The following is a 7610-nucleotide window of genomic DNA, read 5'->3' as shown; positions in this document are numbered from 1 at the left end:
GGCACATTTTTCCCATTAGGTTTTTTCCCTTTGGTCATCCAAGTTTTAGACCCTAATCTAGAAACCATCATCCTCATCTTTTGGTATATATTACTTGTATATCAACAATAAGGATGTTGCTACCCAAATCAATCGACAACAACTTGGAGCAAGAGCTACAAATCACAAGATACTTACCAAGAGAAAATCTTACATTCAAGGACAATGACACAACTTCAATAAGCAATGGCAAGTCAAAGAATGGCCTACAATGACAAGCACTGAGAAATTTCACAAGCACGTCATCAACAATAGTCAAAAGTAGCTCACATAGTGCTTCAATGTTGGCAACCTATTGTAGACAACTCATGTTGCAGTGAAACTTGAAACCAAACCATCATCAAGTCAACAGCCCACGAAGCTTAGATCCAACAAAGGTAGGAAACATCAAAAGAAATTTTCACGGCCAAAAGTGCCAATAAGAAGAAGAATGAGCAAAAAACACACGCATCAACAAGAACACAATATACGCGAATCACTCAAGGAAGGGGGGAGCGTCATCAACGACAAAGAACTTTCCTAGCTAAAGACCAACCTTGAAGACAACCCTATGACAAGACTGCACATGGCATGTCAAGGGATTCTATGAGTTAGGAAGGGGGAAAATTAGTGGATTGATCAAACTGACACCCACCTAGCCAGACGCACATTTGTACTCTATTATTTTTTTGAGCTAGTGTAGAGATACTATGTACATTTGTACTTGTTAACCCTCGTGGCTCACGGACACCCTATCGCCTACGACGGACACCGTAACCGTATTATTTATTTAAGTAGAGTCAGGCACCGGGCTTATCGGTCCAATAGGGAAAGGTAGAGTGATCGCCGATGAGAGGCGCACTATAACACGAACATGCTAGGGTTAGTTGGCTAAGCATGGGCGCCCAAGTGTGAATGGGGTGAGCTCACAGAAAAGCCAATTAAACCTAAAATTGAGTCATTCTCTCATTGTGCAATAGAAGCTGCTCTTGCTCCATCTCCACCTTCTCCTTCACCATCTCCTTGTGTGTGTGCGTGTGTGTGAGAGAGAGAGTGTGAGTGTGTGTGTGCGATCGAGCGTTGCGGCGGCACGACGGCGGCGAGGCAGTTGAGCGCGGCGTAGCGGCGTCTCCCTCTTCTTCGCAGCGCGGGAATCCTTCATTCGCAACTACACAGGAAGGTGAGTGACACACTGTTCTTCCTTGTGAGCTTGTCTGTTGTATGAATGTGTGCTAGGAGCCTTTGTGGCTCGCACACGGCGCGTAGCAAGTCCCTAGCCTTGACATTTTTGGCGCCGCTGCCGGGGAGCTGCTGCGCGTGAAGCTCCAATGGCGACCTGTAAATTGTATTGAAGCTATTTTTTATGTAGGAAAGGCGCGGCTTAAGTTTGATCATTGTTGTTATGCAAAAACAGTAGAGAAAGACACAATGTTGTTGACTGCATTCAAGTTTTTTGTGTTCTATTAAGCTTTGTTTTGTTAGTTCTATTAAGCTCCGATTTCAGCTTACATAGTTAGCATTTCTTGCGTTTCTACGTTTTTTTGCATTTTCTGGTTTGCACTGCACAGTTCTGTCAAGTTTCAATTTTCTGCATTTTCTATGTTTTCTGGTTTGTGCACAGTTAGGCGCACAGTTAGTTAATTAAGCAGGTTAGTAATTAGGTGAACCACTGATTAGCAGGTAAACTAGTCACAAGGCCTCCTAGAGTAGCTTTTTGACACCTTAGGGTATCAAAAGCACATGCACTTACGCTCTAGGCGGGTGCTAGAACACGAGCATATTGAGGGTGCCTCTGTTCATACGGACACCCATTACCCATCCACGATAGGCTCTAGACCCTCAGCGGGGACACAAGGTAGCACCACCCAAGACCCTAAAATAGCCGCTAGTGATTCCTCCTCCGACTCAGAAATCATGGAAGCATACCCTACCCAAAACATTGAGAGAGAAGGCCATGCACCTCCCGAAGCTCCACAGCCTAGTACTAGTATGTTTAGCGTTTCATGGAAACATTAGGTAGAGCTACTTGCTCGGAACCTGATGCAAATGAAGCACACGAAGGGGGTGGGGAAGTGGACTCTCCTTTCACATCGCACGTGGACCCCACACCCCAAAAGAGTGTCCATGTGGATATCCTGCCAACTTCTTACCAAGAAGGCCTTGGTGAGCTGCCTCCTTCAGAATTTCCCTCTACAGTACCGTTGGTGACAAGTAAAACCACGGGGAGCAACATTGCTTCTACCTCACAAGAAACCGTTAACACGTCGACTCTAGAAGGATTGTTCATTAATGATCATTGGACATACGACCTCCACACTGAGGTGTTGACGGATCTACACTCTGGCCATGCCTACCATGTAGGATGGATAGAGATTGTACAATCCACCTCTAGTGCCACGAGCATCGAAGATCAACAGAAAATGATCTGTAATGTTATCCATGGCATTATTCAATCGGAAAGGCAAAACCGAGGGGTAAATATACTCTCAACTGGCCCCATGAGATTTCTGGATACGAGCAAGGCTCAACAGCCTACTTGTGCACTCCTTGCCGCACTGTCGAAGCAAGGGACTTGCCAATACACCGTGTGCGAGCCACAAATGGCTCCAAGCACACAACAAGCCTAAACTAGCAAGCTCAAGAAAGCAAAGGATGTGTCACTCACCGCTCTACGCTCGCCTTCGTGGTGGATTCCTCGCCGCGATGAAGAAAAAGCTGCAGTCGTGCCGCGCTCAACCGCTTCGCCGCCGTCGTGCCTTCGTAATGCTCGATCGCACACACACTCTCCCTCTCTCTCTCTCTCTCTCTCACACACACACACACACACACAAGGAGGTGAAGAAGAAGAAGATGGAGATGGAGATGGAGCAAGAGCACTCTTCTATTGCACAAATGAGAGAATGAGTAAAAATTAGGTTTAGTTGGCTTTTATATGAGCTCACCCCATTCACACTTGGGCGCTCATGCTTAGCCAACTAATCCCTTGAATGTCCCAGTTAGAGTGCGCCTCTCATCGGCGATCACTCTTACCCTTTTCCTATTGGTCCGACAAGCCCGGTACCTGACTCTACCAAATACATAATACACGTCCGTCGTAGGTGATGGGGTGTCCGTGAGCCGTGAGGGTTAACATGCCCCCCTTCCTGATGTAGATTCCGTCCTCGGAAGCTATTGAGTTGAAGCTCGTTCGTCGAGGTGGAAGAGCATTTGAGATGAATGTCCTTAGCCTTCTTCAGTCACTGCAAAATCAAACAACATTGGCACAGTAATTGCATTCTCATAAGTGATTAAAAATCACATGCAATTTTAGACAGACAAATTGATTGGTAAAAGAATTTCAAACAATTTGTCAGCAATGAACATTAAATTGCAATGTAATCAAATGCATAAACAGATGTAAAGGTAAAAAATTAAACAAGTCCGGGGTCACTAATTTAACGGTCAAAAGGCACTAGAGATCGAATATTAATACCATGGGTAAGCTTCTTAATTTTCAGTGGTCAATTAAGTTGTCTAATCGCGAGAGCCAAGTATTCATGTTCGAGGGCTGACTAGAGGCTATATCTAGAAAACCTTGTAGTTAAGCTACCATAAAAGAAATTTCTTATGAAATCATCGCCTGACTGATTACTTTTTCTTTGACCCCCCAAGGTCTTTTCATATTGATTCAATTATGATGTGTGTGCTTATTTTGTATGCCTTGGGTTTTTTGCTTTTCAAGGAAAAGCGCCCACACTGGGAACCTCTAGGGCTCTAGTACCATAGGCGATACATGTGAGTGAAGTACCAATTTAAGCAGGGATTTCTCTTCCAGCTTAAGATTTTACAGTGTGGCACTTTGATTTTTTGTTTGTTCATTTTCAGCATTTTAATTTTGTAACTTTGGGGGGTCATATAACACTGTTACCCTCCCCAGGCTCATCACATTAGTAAACTCCCTTTATAATGCTTAAGCTAAAGGTCGATAGGGTTAAGCCCACTAGAAAGCCCTAGTACATTTCATACAATGCTGCCTAAATCGGATTAAGAACCTAAGTAACCATTGTTTATTAGGAAGGCATTCCCCATGGTATTAAGAGAAGATTTCTAATACCTAGCTTGGTCAAACTAGCTTAGTCGGAATGCTTGATTTTTAAACCTAGACAAGTGATTATGACAAAACATTACATTGAATTAAATGTTTGATACTAAGCCAATGCGCTGAATATTATGCTACCAATCACAATCAAAGCAGACAAACATGGATGCAAAAAGATAAGGGCAATGCTAATGGACATAAAACACCTGTTTGTGTTGATGGTCGCGCTTGATTTGAAGTGTGAACGAGAGAAAGGTTCCATGAAGGTCCAAATCCTATCAATAGCAACACGCTCCTGTACACACTAGGAAACAAAAGGAATACCTCCAGGAGGCACATTAGTGGGAAAAGAGAACTTTGCTAATCACTCAACTCTAAAACAGAAACACTCCTATCGTACTAATCTTACCTACCCTCCATCACTCAAGTGATGAGGATCAAAAGTGTTTTATGGCATAGGTTTCTGTTTCACTGTACCAGATGTGACATGTGTAGGTCTGAGTCAATGTTTTGACTTTTAATGTGCATACTCGTTTGCTAATTGCTCTTGCTCTTTATTTTTTTGTTTTTCGTTTTTTTTTGTGAGTATAAAGCTTTATATGTACATTCCCTAAGATCGGGAGATATAGAGGTCAGGGAGAAAGGTTGAGAGGGAAGCAAGTGAATGATGACAGTCAGCCAACACTCCCCCCTTCCTTGGGTAGATCATACCGTTTGAAATGAGCTTGTCACCCTTTGAAACCAATTGTTCCAGTTGGTAATAGGTGAGGATTTTTGTCAGTAGTTTTCTATTACCCTAGGTGCCTCGTCAAGTTGCAAGGGTGGTAAGGTACTCTCCCAGGATCGAACTTGAAGTGGTTCATCAGGTGATTCTTGAACACTGGGAGGTGTGGATTCTTTTGTAGCTTCATGGAGGTCCACTACTATAGATGGAGGCTATGTAGAAGCTTTTACCTCTATGGATGTATTACATGAGGAGCTAGAAGCTTCATGGGACTCCCCCCTTCCTGAGTTAGGTGGAACAAATCGTTCTTTCTTTGGCACCCAAACTAGCTCGGGAGCGGGTGTGTAGCATTCTGTGATTTTTTTCTTTCCACGATCATTGATTCGTTTTGGAACTACGGGATTGGGGTCACTTGGGTCAGGTGATAGGTAAGAGCACAATCTACGTTTTGGCACCAGATTTGATCATTTCCTTGATAGTAGCCTTGGGCTTCCAATAGTCGTTTAGGGATCCATCGCAACATTTTCTTACTTTTCTTGAAGCGAGTGGTACATTTCTTACAAGGCTTCTGTTTTTTAGCACTAGATATGGTCACTAAAGAAGCTTTAGGGACCCACTTGTATGTTTTCTTCGTTACATTAGGATGAGTCTTGTTGGAAGCGATATGCATTGCTTGTAGCATATTTAAGGGTACAGGAATTTCATCCCCCTCAGGTGTTACCCAGGTCGTCCCCCTATTTCCCCAAGTGTCTATGGTTGCTGCTAGGTGGACCCAATCCACATTGTCTGACTCAGTCATCCCACGTAGGATATCCATATGGACACTCTTTGGGGGTGTGGGGTCCACGTGCGATGTGAAAGGAGAGTCCACTTCCCCACCCCCTTCGTGTGCTTCATTTGCATCAGGTTCCGAGCGAGTAGCTCTACCTAATGTTTCCATGAAACGGCTAAACATACTAGTACTAGGCTGTGGAGCTTCGGGAGGTGCATGGCCTTCTCTCTCAGTGTTTTGGGTAGGGTATGCTTCCATGATTTCTGAGTCAGAGGAGGAATCACTAGCGGCTATTTTAGGGTCTTGGGTGGTGCTACCTTGTGTCCCCGCTGAGGGTCTAGAGCCTATCGTGGATGGGTAATGGGTGTCCGTATGAACAGAGGCACTACCAATGTGATCGTGCTCTAACACTCGTCCAGAGCGTAGGTTCATATGACTTGATCCCCTAGAAGTGTCAGTGAGTGCCCGTGAAGGCTGCTCACCTAGTATTTTTGGGTGTTTTGCAACCCAAGTCTTTCCTTAATTTGACTTTTTGGTCCTTTTTTTCTGACCCGGCTATAGAATAGAGCATATGATAGCTCAAAACGAGCATCTCGGTCAGAGGGTCGTGTCGTGCTTTACAGCCCTCCGTTTGGTCACTCTATGCTCTCGGAATCCCTAAAACTGTCAATTTCCAGTAGGGAACTAGGCCCAAACTAGAAAGTCTAAGGGTGCAAGTGGAAAGAGAAAGGAGGAGAGTGGAGGACTTGTCCCACATGCTCTCATTCTCTTTTGAGGGAGTAGGGTATATATATAAGAGTGAGTCTAGTATATATCATAAGGCTGAGGACTGAGGCTTGGGCTTGGGCTTGGGCTTGGGGAAATGATCCCGATCTATCTTTTATACAAACCAACCTACTCTATCTTTTATACATACTGCTAACTGTGCAGTGCAAACCAGAAAACGTAGAAAACGCAAAAAACAGAAATCTCCACACAACTACACACACTCATTCCCTGCCTTTCCTATGATAGAAATTGCACCACAAGAAAGCGTAAAGTGCTAACCGAGCTTAGTGTAGGGCATATCCCCGGCAGCGGCGCCAAAAATGTGCGCTCCTTGCCGCACTATCGAAGCAAGGGACTTGCCAATACACCGTGTGCGAGCCACAAATGGCTCCAAGCACACAACAAGCCTAAACTAGCAAGCTCAAGAAAGCAAAGGGTGTGTCACTCACCGCTCTACGCTCGCCTTCGTGGTGGATTCCTCGCCGCGACGAAGAAGAAGCTGCAGTCGTGCCGCGCTCAACCGCTTCGCCGCCGTTGTGCCTTCGTAATGCTCGATCGCACACACACTCTCCCTCTCTCTCTCTCTCTCTCTCTCACACACACACACACACACACACACACACACAAGGAGGTGAAGAAGAAGAAGCTGGAGATGGAGATGGAGCAAGAGCACTCTTCTATTGCACAAATGAGAGAATGAGTAAAAATTAGGTTTAGTTGGCTTTTATATGAGCTCACCCCATTCACACTTGGGCGCCCATGCTTAGCCAACTAATCCCTTGAATGTCCCAGTTAGAGTGCGCCTCTCATCGGCGATCACTCTTACCCTTTTCCTATTGGTCCGACAAGCCCGGTACCTGACTCTACCAAATACATAATACACGTCCGTCGTAGGTGATGGGGTGTCCGTGAGCCGTGAGGGTTAATACTACTCTATCACAAATGGAGACTCCTCTAATGAGTCCCATGGACCCATCTTACGTCATTTCACCTGGGGTCTCTATGCAATCTGAGCCTCCGAGCGACAACTTTAGCTTCCCTAACTTGGCTCAACCCTCTATTAAGGAAAACACAGTGCTCACTCCAGGGATAAGCCTGACAGAGAATGTACCGATGACATCTACGGTTAGCGCAGTGCCACTACCTAGTGTCGTAGTACCTAATATGGGGCCTCGACAGTATGTGCCTCTAGCCCCTTATGCACACGTGGCCCCCACACCTCCAATTGTACCACTTGTTTATGCTCCTCG

This window comes from Adiantum capillus-veneris, chromosome 25, assembly GCF_014529385.1.
Source record: "Adiantum capillus-veneris isolate H3 chromosome 25, ASM1452938v2, whole genome shotgun sequence".
NCBI classification, from domain to species: Eukaryota; Viridiplantae; Streptophyta; class Polypodiopsida; order Polypodiales; family Pteridaceae; genus Adiantum; species Adiantum capillus-veneris.
This window is presented reverse-complemented; position numbering follows the sequence as displayed.